Source organism: Peromyscus leucopus, chromosome 2 (genome assembly GCF_004664715.2).
Source record: "Peromyscus leucopus breed LL Stock chromosome 2, UCI_PerLeu_2.1, whole genome shotgun sequence".
Taxonomy (NCBI): Eukaryota; Metazoa; Chordata; class Mammalia; order Rodentia; family Cricetidae; genus Peromyscus; species Peromyscus leucopus.
In genome coordinates, this window is record NC_051064.1 from 97,916,679 (window position 1) to 97,932,391 (window position 15,713).

Below are 15,713 nucleotides of genomic sequence, written 5' to 3' on the forward strand. Positions count from 1 at the left end.
ATTTATCCCTAAAGCCCAGCCTTGAGCCTAGAGTGCAGTAGACATACGGTAAATGTTTACTTTGTGAAAAGAGACCCACTTAGAAGTCTTTAAAAATAGCTGTGACATAAATGACTAGATGAATGGGGAAACACTGATGTTCTGACAGTCTTAACAGCTATCAATGAGGCCTCCTTTACTGTAGCCGAAGGGTGAATACTGGAGAAGGGAGGGACTGATGCAGATTTGGTAATACCCTGAAAGGAATCAGTATCTTTCACATCCAAAGCACCTTCAGACCACATCCTCAGGGGAAGGACACTGCCAGAGGAGGAACAGCAGCTCAGTTCCCACTCCGACGTGTCTCTGTCCCCCTTCTGAGGTCCCTTCGATCTGTCAGCTCTGTAGGAAACCAATTTTCTGTTAACTACAAGGGAGGTTTATTTACTCTGTTGAAATAATTGAAAAGCAGTCATTTTTTATTAGTGCCACAGCTGGTTCTTCCATCATGGAAGGAATACAATTATGTGTCTTCCTATGGCTGAATGCAGACAGCTACAACCTCATTATTTATTTGGGTAGCAAGTGAATCTTTATAATGAACAAGGGGAAAATGCATCCAAGCCTCATTTGTAAAAAGGACAAAACTAAGTTTTTGGAATGACATTCCCCTTGTCACCATGGGGGGCGGGAAATGCTTTCTTCTTGTGTTGTTACACAGTAGGGCATGGTAGCTTTAGAAACAGAACCAAAAATTCAGTCATTGTGACACAGTGAAGAGTATGGGCCTTGGCATCAAGCCAACTTGGGTTCAAATCCTAGCTCTGCTTCTAACTGCAGTGGATAGGAGCATCTCAGTTCTTCTGAGCTTTTGATTATTTGTTTGTTGCTTATTTATTTGTCTATTGATTGATTGACTTCCAGTGAGGTCTCACGAGGTTTTTCTGGTTGACTCCAAATGCCTAGGCCTCGAGAAATATTCCCACCTTGGCTCTTGAGTAGCTGGGGTCATGGGTACACATTTCTTCTATATGTTTTATAATACAAATTTTAATTCGCTGTGGTCACCCTGCCGTTCCTCCTGTACCACTCTAACTCACTACTCACCGGCTTACTTTCCTTATCCGTCTCTACCTCCTAGTTTCCCTACCTCTGGTAACCACTACTTCATTTTCTTCTTTTTTTCAGATTCCATGTGTTGAGTCACATGGCATTTGTCTCTCTCTGACTGGCTTATTTCACTTGATATGATGCCTGTTCCCCTGTTTCAGCCCTGCTGTTGAAAAGAGCAGGAATCCATCCTTTCTTAAACTGAATAGGATTCCACTGTATGTTCACGGCCTACTCTTCATTCGCTTATCCTGTCATGGGCAACCAGTGAGCCCCTGTTGTGTAATGTGGAACTAATAATAGAACAGTTTCCAGGGTGACAGCAGGGTTGGAGACTATGTCCTTGTTGTGACATGGCCTAACCACTCTTGGGCCGTCTTCCACCCTTTAAAGCTGGCCAGCCTGAGCATTGAGAAGTCCTTCAAACTGGATCCACTTCTTTGCTCCCTCACTTTGTATACATTGGCCTCTCTGCCTGAATTGTATGCCCTCCCTGCTTCCCTTATTCATCAGGCATTTCTTAAAACTAATGAGTCCTCTGTAAAGCCTGTCCCCCAGCCCTTTCCTGGACAGTCTCTGGTACTCTTCTCTGTTTTCATCTCCCTCTGAACATACCCAGTATATGAAGGAAGTGGCCCCGAATCACAACAGTTTTCTGATTATGTGTATTTGCATGCAAGTGTCAGGCTATAAGCTTTCACATCTCTATGCCTTGTGTGGCCCAGTGCCAAGCAGAATGCCATGACCGTCAGTAACTGATTTACTTAATGGGATGGAAACTTAGGTGAAGCACCTATGGCCCTGAATGAATAGTTATTGATTAGTTAAGTCAAACCATTCTTAACTGAAATTCTTCTTGCAGCTGTTACACAGTTGGGGCCAGATATAAAGTCTATTAAGGGCATACCTAGACTTCTTTGACTTGCCTCAGACATCCTACCTGGGTTTTAGTACAGAGAAGTCAACTCAAAAGGCTGATGTGCCTTCAGACAGACTCATCCCTTGATACAATGTAGCTCACATTTAACCTTCACCATGTTGATTCCTCTAAGAGGAGGCTTGTCTCTTGGAGTCACACTCTTCTAGGATCAGGTACTGACTTTGTTTTGAAGTTATTGGACCTTGCAGGGTTTTTTGAAGTTATCCAGCCTTGCAAGGTTTTTTGTTTCTTGAACAGCACACTCAGTAGTACTAGTACCTGTCTCTTAGAGCTAATGATAATGGATATAAAGCTCTTAGAATACAGTCTGGTTCCTGGTTAGCGCTGTAGGAGTGTCAGCACTATTATTAAGACTAGTTGCATAACCAGAGCAATTTCAAATGAACTCTGGATTTTGTTGACACATCCATGAAACGAAAGTTAGAATGCTTATTTGGCAGGACTGGTTTGAGAATTCAAACTCAGAGAAGTAGGGTAACTGGAACAACTACAAATGTGCAGAGCATACATGGAAGACCACTGAATATGGACGTATTTGGACAGATGGGTCCTCATCCTCTGTCCTTATTTATTCTCCCCCTCTTGTTGTGACAGATAGAGGTCGCTCCTCTTGGGGAGGCTGTTTGCTCCCCTGAGCTCTAGACCCATCTTCTCTTGCCTTGTCAGGGACCTGAGGCTATTGAACCAGCTTGACTGATTTGATTTTTTCATTTTCACAGATATCTCCCCTGAAAGCATGTAAGTACTCTGGTCTCTTCTACCTTAGAACAAGCATCATGTCTCTGTTTTAAAAAGAAAGACTCTTGGATTCCATCTCTTATTTGGTCTTGTGCCCCCCCCCACCACCTTTCTCCGTTCACAAGCAAGCTTAACACAGATGTGTCTCTGAAACCTGTTTCTACTTCCTCACCTCCCACTCGATTCTCCTGATGTGACGGTAAAATCTTCTCAAAGTATACTGAAACTTGGAGTCTCGAAGAAGGAGCAAAGGGCAAGGTTAGTTTCTATCCTGGAAACTTGTCAGTGGAAAGTGTTAGTCCTCCCAATGGTGAGACTCTGGTCACTCAACATGGACCCTCCTTGATTCCTTTAAGCAGATGTAATTTAATATGTAATCCAAGTCTGTGCTATATTGTGCGAACTTCCCAGTTCTTCAGGCTCCTGACACTGGGGCATGCAGTCCTTTCCCAGATCACAAGCCCTTCACCTGGAAGCATCTGCCTTCCGATCAAACCTATTCTAGCTAGTGTCAGTCCTTCTGTATCCTTCTAATCAATATCTGTCCTTAGAATACAGAGAGGTCTGAGCCTTCAGCAAGGTCCAAAGTATACCTGGAATAAAAGAGGTTAAAAAGGTAAACAAACAAACAAATAAAAAACCCCCACAGATGTGATTTCCCCCTCCCCATGTTCTCTCTGTTCATTATGTTTCTTCATTCTCCTGTTTCAAATCTCTGTAATGAAGAGAGCCAGAGGCAGAAGAGGCTGTGACCTCATCCAGACATTGTTCACCTGGAAAAATCACCTGGGAACATCTGAAATGCCATACCTGACTATCTCAGATAATTAAAGGTAGTGTTTGTGGCAACAAAACAAAACAAAACCAAAAAAAAAAAAAAAAAAAAAAAAAAAACTCCACTACATCCAAGAACTTATTTGATTTTCTTAATAGTCATATAAAGCAAGGGCTATTATTACTCAGTCTATTGAAACGCAAAGACCGAATTTCATGGGATAGGGGTAGGGATAGTGATACAGGTTAGGGTAGGGGTCAGCAAGCAGCATCTGCTATGTGAGGAACTTATCACATGTCAGGGTGAGCACCATAAAGACATTATCTCATTTATCCTTCATAGCCACAGATGTAGAAGCAGGTGTTATTGCCTGTCATCTCTCTCTCTCTGTCTTTCTTTCTTTCTTTCTTTCTTTCTTTCTTTCTTTCTTTCTTTCTTTCTTTCTCCCTCTCTTAAAAAAATAAGATGTCACATTAGATAAGGCTGAATCTTGTTCTTAATGAGTAAATAGGCAACCTTCTGAAGATATCTTTGTTTCAGCTTGCTATGTATAATATGAAGGCTAGACTAAACAAGCTGAAAGGTCCATTGCAATTGACCTCTGTTTCACCTAGCGATTGCCAAACATCTCCTCATACCCTAGCCATTGCAGCCAGCATTCTGTATTGGAGCAAGAGAAAAAGAAGGCATTTCAGTTTCAGGAGTGGACCTAGAGTGGAGAAAGAGCTGGTGGCCTATAATTGCCATTTCGTTTTCTGCTCACTGTGTTGAGCTTAATAGGTCTTTGAGACTCTTTAGACTTTGAAAATTTCAATGTTGGAATCAAATGGGAAGCCTGGATGCAGACTTGTTTGCAACATTTGCTAGTTGAATCACCTTAAGAAGTTCATCAACACTCAGAGCCTCACTTTTCTCATCTGTAAAATAAGTACATGCCTAGAGGGTTGTGGGGAAGATGAAGCAGGAGAGGACCATGCAAACCTGCTTGACAAGGGCTGGTTAACCAATGATGCAATTAGTCTCTCTCTCTTTCTTAAAAAAACTGTTTTGCTTAATCTATTGCACAATGAAGTAACCCACAGAAGATTCTAGAAAATGGTTACAAGTCTCAGATTTGGCATTTGTGGGAATTACTATCTAGCCCTGCTTCCTGCACACTTGTACTCCTGTTAAAGTCCCCAGCTGTGCCGGAGGATGTGCAGTCTCCCGTGTGCCTTGCATAAGCAAGCTGGGTGTGTAGGAGGGAGGAGGTGTGTTTTCAGCAACAAGTGAACAGAGCTGAGCGGGTGGCTCTGAGCAAGAGGCCTGATGAGCGACAGCAGAGCAGGAGTGGCACTGACGTGATAATATTGGAGTACATAGGATAAGGTACAGCTGGCAGGTCACCCAGCCGACACAGCTTTCCAGCACTGGTTGCTAAGAGCCAGATGAGTTGGGGGTTTACTCATCCTGCTAATGGAAGTGAAGAGAAACTTGAGATTATTGGAAATGATTCAATGAACTCCTATGTTTACTTTTAGTCACTTTGAAGCCACTTCACATGTTAAATGAGTATGTTGAGTTTTTCCTCTGTGTGTGCCTGGCTCTAGGCCCTGGGAAGATGGCGGTGAATCAAGGTCTTGCCTTCATGGAGCTTATAGTGGATCTAACTGTCTCATTTAGGAGTTGAAGGAACTCACTGAGGATATGAGAGAGAAGTTAATAGTCTGCTGAAAGTGCCCCAAGGTAACTTCTTGGCAAAGCTGAACTGAGTCTGAGTCTTCTAAAACTAGACCAGGAGGGCTTCAGAGACCACTGCCTTGGTTCTTTATATACTGTCATAGCAGGGTGCCACTGACGAGGCTGTTTATAATAGTCAAAACTATCAGTTAACCATCCTGAAGGCTGGGAAGTCCAACATGGAGGAGGTGGTATCTGGCATGGACTTCTCTTTCACATTGTCTCATGGAGGAAAGCCAAAGAGAGGTTGACAGAAAACAAGATGAGGCCATACTGGTCATATAATGAATTCACCCCAAAATAAGGAACCCACTCCCAAGATAATGGCATTAATCCATCCCTAGAGACAACGACCCTATGGCCCAAACCCTTCCTGTTAGGCTCCATCTCCCAACATTGCCATATCAGAGACCAAGTGTTTAAAAAGGAATTTTGGAGAAAAATTTCAAACCATAGCAATGACATTTGTACATGAAAGAGCCATGTACAGCATATTTTAAGCATGGCTGAGATATCATTATACCAACTAGATAAATACAGTCCTCACTCTGAAAAATTCTGGATACAAGTTCAACCATGGGATTTCTTCTGTTTTTAGTGTCCCAGCATTCCTGCATATAGATATCCAGCTGAATGAGACTTTAGAGTATGCGTGGGTGTGATGGAAGAAAACTAGAAGGACAGCTGGGCATGGTGGTGCACACCTTTAATCATCAGTGCTCGGTAGGAAGAGGCAGGCAGATCTCTGTGATTTCGAGGCCAGCCTGGTCTACAAAGAGTTCCAGGCCAGGGCTGTTACACAGAGAAACCCTATCTTGAGGTGGGGGGAAGTAGAAGGAAGAACAGGTTAGCTTGCAACTATTGGCAGTTAACAAGGCACAGAGGTGCAGAGGTACGGTCAAGAAAATTTCGACTCCCTCCTCATCTCTCCAGGCCCTCAGTTTCCACCAAAGAATGAGGGGTTGGAATTAGGATGGTCTCAGAGGTCTCATTTCTGTGATAAATTACCCAAATACCCTAAGGGGCCAAATTCCAGAAAGCTCCTGTGGCTTCCCCATGAAAAGTAAAGGTTGAAGTTCCCTTTCCTCGCTTGCCTGGTTCTGAAGCAGGTGCTGCCCTGTTGTGCTTAATGAACAGCTAGTTCAATGTCTATACCTCCTCAATATCTCTGCTCCAGGAAGTCGAGGACTGTGTGCCATCCTGCCAGGTGACATTTTGGAGATTTTCTTTCTTCTCCATCAGAATACAGCTACTCTGATATGGGGGACTGACTTATTTATCCCTCTGTCTCAATGCTTGTCAGTGAAGCATCAGTCAGTACAGATGTTTCAGGGTGATGAAATTAGTGAATGATGACTGAATACTGTACTTTAACAGTTGATAACAGAAGGTGCAGAAGAACCTCCCTTAACAAGCGTCTAGAATTGAGCATTTATAGGTAGGGACGTTGATGCAGCTTGCTCATGGTTGTGTGTCCAGAGAATAACAAATCTAAGACTTCTTCCTTTTTTCTTTCATTCATTGTTCTCAAAGAGGACTGAACACAGGTAACTTTTGACAAAACTTATCAGAACAAAATGATTTTTTAAGAATCTAAGGAGTCTTTGGGCTTTGGAATCTAAAATGTGAGCCCAAATTCCTCTGGGCTTCCAATCATTGAGGTGATCTGTAGACACTTACCTTTGCTGAAACTCAGCTTCTGGTGTGCATGGTGGGAGAGAGTCTACCTCTTTTACTTCCCTGCCAGTCTGTTCCTACAGGGCAGGGCCATTTGAAGACCTAGGCCACGGGGCCTTTCTTTTTTGTTAACACTTTTGAAGTAGACTCTTGCTCAGTCTAGGTAACAGGTAGAAACAATGTGCATTACCCTGCCAGACTTTCTGCATATACTTCCTAGACTATTGAAGTTCATCAGTCTTGCTCCTGACACAAATGGCTTTATGTTGGCTTGTGATTTGTGCCCTTTCTAATGCCGTAGCCTAAGCTAAGGCCTAGTCCTAGTGGGTCTCAAACATGAAATTGCTACCTGCTACCACCACTGACCTTTCTCCTCACAGACACTGATTTCAGCAAACACAGTCTGGCACAAAGATGGATGCATTCCTGGAGGAGGTTTACTGAACAGGCTTGGGGTAAGCTGTGACAGCCACAGAAGCACTGGTCAGAAAGCTAGAGAGCCATTAGCAACTCTAGTTGTTTGGCAGCCTGGAGAAGAGTCTGAGTTTGGGGGCCCATGTATCAGCACCTCTACTTTTTGAAAGGGCAATTGCAGTGCCACAGACCTTGGCATATACACAGTGGCTGCAGCCAGATCTGAATACCCTTCTCCTTACTCACAGAGTTTAGAACACTCCACACAGGAAGATGACTCGCTCCTCCAATGAGTTGCAGAAAGCCCTTCTATGGAAATAATTTGAAATATTCAATTATCCTGTTTCTTAGTCTGCTTCTCCTCTGTCAAATCCCTCGGCTTGAGTAGAGACCTTTATCCCAAAGGTAACCTGGTTGTACTACTCGTGGAGTGCCTTAGTGGGTTTTCATTTGTACTTATACCAGGTGTAGTACATCATCTACCACTCAACTCCCTTTATGCTTCTGCCATGAAAAAGACGGATTTGTCATAGCAGTGGGAGAAAACATAATGAGCATGCTGCTTTTACAATGCACGAATATAATTAGAAGTGATGTCACACATTTGCCATGGATCAGGCGTGGAGAAAAGGCATTGTGCATCTCTATTATGCCAGAGTCAAGAGATGGGTGAAAGCAGGAGAAGTGGTGAGCCACCTCTTAGCCTCATGCAAATCATCCTAGGAGCACGGCAGCCTAGCAACATTGCAACCAAAGGGATGTGTTAGCCAGACTCTCACACTAAAATACAAATAGGAATAACTCTCGTCAGTCTCTGGAATCAAGGAGGGGTCTCTTATCTTCGGAGAGGCTCTCTCCAGCTACAGCAGGTGTTCTACCAGCAAGGACAGGCTTTGGAACCTCAGTAAAGGTGATTCTCACCAAGCCTGATGACAGGAGTTCAATCCCTAGGATTCACATGGTAGAAGAAGGGAACCAATGCCTGCAAATTGTCCTATGATCTTCACATGTGCACCATGGCGTGTGTATGTCCACATGTGTCTCTCTGTATAATATGTAGATACATGCAATAAAAGGAACATTTAAGGAAATTAATTTATTTTTACAATTTTAAATGAATCTAAGAGCTGTTTTTCAGGTAGACAAGGCTGACAGACCCTTGGCCCAATTATACAAAAGAAAGAGAGGGCCAAAATTAACAAAATCAGAAATGAACAGGGAAACATTACAACATACACCAGAGAAATTCAGAATATTGTAAGGAAATACTTTAAAAACCTGTACTCCATTAAGCTAGAAAGCCTAAAAGAAATGGATGGATTTCTATATTCATCCAAACCACCAAAATTAAACCAAGAATTCAACAACCTAACAGACCCAAAACAAATGGGAAAATTGAAATAGTAATAAAAAGCCTTCTAACTTAAAAAAAAAAAGTCCAGGACCAGATACATTCACAGCAAAATTCTCAGACTTTCAAAGATATTCAGCCAATTCTGCTTAATTTTTTAAAAACAAAACAAAAATAAACAAAAAAGAACCCAGAGGGTGCACCCCCAGACTCTTAAGAAGCCACCATCAAATATGGAAGCCAGGTAAAGACACAACAAAAGGAGAGAACTATAGGCCAAATCCCTAATGAACATAGGCTCAGAAATGCTCAGTAAGATACTTCAAACAACATGCAGGCATATAGCAGAAAGGTTATATACCATGAACAAGGTGACTTTATCTCTGAAATACAGGAATGCTCTGACATACACAAGTCAATAAATGCCATAAACCACATAAATGGAGTTACAGACAAAAGTGATATGATCATCTCAATGGAGGCAGAAAAAGCCTTTGACAAAATCCAACATTCCTTCAGGATGAAAGTCCTAGAGAATACAGGGCTAAACGGAACGTACTTCAACACAATAGAAGCTATATGTAGGAAACCCACACCAAATACTCTCCCAAACAGAGAAAAGCTTGAAGCAATTCCACTGAAGTCAGGAACAAGTCAGGGTTGTCCACTGCCCCAACTCCTTTTCAATATGTACTCAAAGTAGTAGCTGGAGCAAAAGGGCAAGAGAAGGAAATTAAAGAGATACAAATAGGGAGAGATGTCAAAGAGTCCTTATTTGCAGATGACATGATAATATACATTAGAGAGCCCAAAAATTCTACCAGAAAACTTCTAAAAATTATAAACAAATTCAGCAATGTGGCAGAGCACAAAAGTCAATAGTTTTCTATATACCAACAACATTTCTAAAGCGATGAAGACCATAAACCTCCCGTTCACAATAATGTCAAAGAAAATAAAGTATCTAAAAATAAACTCAGCCAAGAAGATGAAGGTCTTCTACAATGAAAACTTTAAATCTTTTTTTTTTTTTTTTTTTTTTTTTTTTTTTGGTTTTTCGAGACAGGGTTTCTCTGTGTAGCTTTGTGCCTTTCCTGGAACTCACTTGGTAGCCCAGGCTGGCCTCGAACTTACAGAGATCCGCCTGCCTCTGCCTCCAGAGTGCTGGGATTAAAGGCGTGCGCCACCACCGCCCGGCGCGAAAACTTTAAAAATCTTAAAGAGATAAAGACACTAGAAAATGGAAGGACAGCTGATGCTCACAGATTGGATAAATATTATGAAATAAATATTGAGAAAATAACCACTTTGCCAAAAGTTATTTACAGATTCAGTGCCCTTCCAATCAAAATTCCCATCTCATTCTTAATAGAAATAGAAAAAAACTATCCTAAACTTCATTGGGAACCACAAAAGACCCCAGATATCCAAAACAATCCTGAGCAAAAAGAACATTAGAGGGATTACCATTCCAATTCTTAAGATAAATTACAGAGCCATAATAATAAAAACAGCATAATATTGGTACAAAACCAGACATGTAGGCCAATGGAACAGAAGAAGAAATCCAAACAGGTACAGGTAACTTCAGCCATTTAATATTTGACACTTGTGCCAAAAACAGAAGCTGGAGAAAAGAAAACACCTTTAACAAATAGTTGTCCAATAGACTCCCAAAACACTACAGGCTATTCCTACTGCCTGTGGTTGTCCCAGAGAGGTAGAAGGTAAGTCTCTTTTGCTGAAGACACCATGTACTTCAGACACGTACCCCAGAAGAGAATTTTGAGCTGGAACTGACTTTAATGCCGCCTCTCTGAGGACTAGCTGTCATCGTAAAGTAAGACACCATACAAGCTTGGTATGATGGTGCCGTGAAAGTACCCAAAGGAGGGAAGCAATCAACAGTACTACCTGGCTATAAAGCCTATGAACCATAACAATGATCAGCATGGTATGATAACCTTAAGGATTCAGCAGTAACACATGTAACCAACAGCTCTCTAATTGGACTTTAGACTTGCTGAACAAAATGGAAGTCATGCCTGCTATTGTAAATCTAACCAACTACCCAGAGCTAGTGATGTCATGGATCTTGGAGGAGAACCTACAACCACCACTCTACTAAGCTAGCACAAAATCTAATTACACTCTGAATATACCCATAGATCAGTGCAGTTCTTATACCCATAGGTAAGTGTAGTTCTTATACCCATAGGTAAGTGTAGTTCTTATACCCATAGGTAAGTGTAGTTCTTATACCCATAGATCAGTGTACTTATTATATCCACAGATGAGTGTAGTTCTTATACCCATAGATAAGTGTAGTTCTTATATCCGTAGATAAGTGTAGTTCTTTTTTTAATTTTTTTTAAAGATTTATTCATTTATTTATTTATTTATTTATTTATTTATTTATTTATTTATTATGTATACAGAAGAGGGTGCCAGATCTCATTACAGAGGGTTGTGGGCCACCATGTGGGTGCTGGGAATTGAACTCAGGACCTCTGGAAGAGCAGTCGGTGCTCTTAACCTCTGAACCATCTCTCCAGGACCAAGTGTAGTTCTTATACCCATAGATAAGTGTAGTTGTTATACCCATAGATCAATGTAGTTATTATATCCACAGATGAGTGCAGTTCTCATCCCTCATTCAGGAAACTTCTCTTTGCAACAGATGGAGACCATTATTAAAAACCACAATCAATTAAAATACAGAGCTGTGGAGCCCAGTCTCAAGAAAACAACTCCTCCACCTAAGTCTCAGGGAACTTTGTGGAAGATGGGGTAAAAAGATTGGAAAAGCCAGATGATCAGAAAGTTTGCTGTGAGACTGTGTTTCCCAGTAATCGCAGAAGTTATGTATGCTTCCAAAGTCTCACCAACAAGACTCCTGAAACCTGAACAAGGACAACAATCGACATGACAAAGCAGGAAGTGGAAAGGCCTCGAGGCCTCAACCCTACACAAAGAACTGAAGAATGCGGAGGGAGGGAAAGATAGTCTTCTCCAGGGAAGAGCACACCAATCGCTTATCCAACCAAATGGTCAGCCCTGAAAACATGCACACAAGTGACATTATACAGACTGAGCAGGTTAAACTAGGAATATATGTATGTTAAAACATATATATGCATGTCACAATAATTAATTTTAAGAGGGGGGACCATGAATTTGAAAGAGAGCAAGGCAGGGTACATCAGAGGGTTTGAGGGAGGAACGGGAAGGGGAAGTGTTATAATGATATTATAATCTCAAAAATGAAAGAAAGAAAAAAAAACAAAAAGGAACATTATACAAATGATGCTTCTTGATGGAGAATGAAGAGAAATAAGAGATGAGTATAAATGAAAGTTAAAGAAAATGAGCATTAGTAATCCTATTAAAATATTACTGACACCATATTTTGAGTACCTTATTTCAGTGTTTTTCCTGTATTTAGGCACACGCACGTGCATATGTACAGGTACATCTTTCTAATGGAAATCATATTGTACCGTTCTTGGAAATGTACTACATGAAAATGTCAGTATTAAGGTGTACTATGTTTTCTTTCCATGTTACTTCCTTGTCACAAGTTATTTCTAACTTCCCCTACTCAACTTTTTTGTGCTTTCTTTTCTCTGAGTATGAATGAATCCTTGAATACTCCTCCAGCAAGGTGTTTAACAGCTGGATTAAGACAGTGTTTTAAAAAATATATCATGAAGCCGGGCAGTGGTGGTGCACGCCTTTAATCCCAGCACTCGGGAGGCAGAGGCAGGCAGATCTCTGTGAGTTCAAGGCCAGCCTGGGCTACCAAGTGAGTTCCAGGAAAGGCGCAAAGCTACACAGAGAAACACTGTCTCAAAAAACCACCACAACCACCACCAACAACAACAAAAATATCATGTATTTTTGAATGAAATATAACCATATCATTTCCTTCCTCCTCTTTCCTCCCTCTACCCCCTCTCATGTACCCCTTTCCCCCCAACCCTCCACCCCACTCTCACTCCCATTTAAATTCATAGCCTCTTTTTCTTTGTTACTGTTATGTGTGTACTTAAATTCATAAATATATAAACCCAGCCCGCTGAGTCCATTTAATGTTGCTTGTATGTATATACTTTCTGTGTGACCACTTGGAATTGGATAACTAATCAGGGGTCTTATCCCTGGGGGCGACCAATTCCTCCCCGTGGTGGTTTGAATGGGCGTGGCTCCATAGGCTGCACAGACTCTTAGGTTCCAGTGGTAGAACTGTTTGGGAAGGATTAGGAGACATGGCCTTTTGGAGGGTGTGTGTCATTGGGGTCAAGCTTTGAGGTTTTTCCAAGGTGCTATCTCTGCCTTCTACTTGTGGATCAAGACGTGAGCTCTCAGCTGTCCATGTGCCATGCTCTTGTGTCACCATCCTGAACACCAACCCTCAGAAACCTTATGCCCAATTAAATACTTGTTTTTTTATAATTTGCCTTGGCTATAGCATTTCATTAGAGCAATAGAAAAGTCACTAATACACCATTTCTCAGCAATTGCCTGTTGTTGCTTGTCTAGGCTTGAGGTCCCATGAGATTTCTCCCTTCCATGAGAGAATGCCTGTTGGTTCCAGCAGCCATACAGTTGATGTACCATGGGTATAGCTTCCCTATCACTTCTAGGACATAGTTTCCTAGCAGACGTCCTGGTACTCTGGCTCTTACACTTTTTCCACTCCCTCTTCTGTGATGTGGGTGCAGGAGTTGTGCTGTAGATGTATTCCTCAGGGCTGAGCACCCCACGGTAAGTTATCCTCTGCATTTTGACCAGTGGCAGTTTCCGCAATGATCTCTGTCTGCTGTAAAGAGCAGCTTCTCTGATGAAAGGTGAGAGCTATGCTGTGGGTATAAGGTAAGTATTTAGGGTACAGTTAGGCATTAATCAGGCTTAGTAAGTGGTGAGAGAAGGTTCTCCTCTAAGATCTATGACTTCACTAGTCCCATGTAGTTGGCCACGTCTCTGGTAGAAAGCATGTTTTCCCTTCTGTTGAATGGGCCCTAACTGACTAAATTGTTCTTTTGTGGGACTAGAACTCAGATTGCTGGGCCTGTGAAATGAGTACCTCTATTCCATAAGCTATCTCAACAATGAGATATTCTTTAGCACCTTTCCGTTGAGTTTGTGAAAATCACATCTGCTGTGGGATGGTCTGTATGTCAAATTACTCTGATTGGTCAATAAATAAAACACTGATTGGCCAGTGGCTAAGCAGGAAGTATAGGCAGGACTAACAGAGAGGAGAAAAAAAAAGAACAGGAAATTGGAAGGAGTCACTGCCAGCCACCACCATGACAAGCAGCATGTAAAGATGCCGGTAAGCCATGAGCCACGTGGCAAGGTATAGATTTATGGAAATGGATTAATTTAAGCTATAAGAACAGTTAGCAAGAAGCCTGCCAGGGCCATACAGTTTGTAAGCAATATAAGTCTCTATGTTTACTTGGTTGGGTCTGAGTGGCTGTGGGACTGGCGGGTGACAGATTTGTCCTGACTGTGGGCCAGGCAGGAAAACTCTAGCTACACACATCAGCTTAGCAATGCATGTTCAAAGACTGCTTCCACTTATAGACTCACTCTAGGTAGAAGAGAGACTGATTCATTATAGAGCAAGTGTCATTGTGGTTAGATTATGAAACTTTGAGTTAAACAGACCTATGAATTTGGCTGAAACTCTGATTCTATTTCTATGTCTCTAAAATATGGACAGCAAGAGCTACTCAGCTGGTTATGGTAGGGAGTGAATATAGTTAAACACATAAAGTTCTTGGTATTCTGCCAGCACATATGCTCAGTAAATATGTAAATAAACACTGTGGCCCTTCCCACTCTCCAACCACGGCTGCCCTCTCTTACTCTCACAGACTACTGCTTGGTAATCTGGGAGTAGAGAAGATGAAAGCAGTCAGGCTTCAGGATGCTGTGCCCCACAAAGTATGGTCCCTGGCCAGAGGCATTTGTCTCTGAAGTGGTGAAAGGTGCCCCATCTGCAGCCCTCGGCAGAGCAGGGCTTAAGTGCTAGCTTTGGAAGCTGTGAGACTGTGTTCAGGAGGCCCCAGAGTAACTACTTCAACTTTCTGATCCCAGCTTCTTCACCTGTAAAAGGGGATGTTACATTTTTCTTAAACTACTACTCAAGTGGAGCAATGATACGGCAGGGAGGCTGTTTGGCACTTTGTAGAAGCAAATTGCTCAAATTCCAAGATCTGAGTTTGAATCTTTGAGCTCTAAAACACTCTTGGCCAGTTGCTTCAATTCCTTTACCTAACTATAAAGTGGGGATTTTAATCAAATAACTTCTGAGGTTTCTCCTCCCTTTAAAACTTGGTATCTTTAATGATGATTTCATTTCACATGTTCAAATCTGTATGGTCACTCCTGGGTAGAAAACATTTAGATGGCATCTACCTGCTAAACTACCTGAACTTCCTCTCAACTCAGAAACATGAAAATATGGGTGGATTTTCTACGTACAAGAAATATTTTCAATCTGGTAAAAACAAGAGATTCAAGGGAGGTGTGGATCGTTATTAGGTTTACACATAATAAGGGCCTATAGTTAGGTGATATACAGTAGGTACTTGTGTATGGTGGGTGCTTAGACCTCCAAGGCTAGGGCCTTGTTAGTTTGCTTGTTTTAATACAGTTCTGAGGATTGAATCCAGGGTCTCGAGCATGCTAGCCAAGCCCTTTATTGTGAAGTTACATGATGTTTGAACTTCTGGAGGATTTGGGCACACTTCTTATATTAGAAGTTCTCTGATTTGCATCAGAAAATCCTAGAGATCATAAGAACTTTATAGGGCAAAGGGTAACAAAGCCATGGCTTCTCACAACTAATAATAGATAATTGGAAATATCCAAACTCCCCCCCCACAACCTTTGTGGAAGGAATATAAACACAGGAGATATACTCCAAGTAACCATCGGAATCCATGAGATTAAAGATAATAATTAAGATACAATTTCTCATCCATTTGTGCATTTAT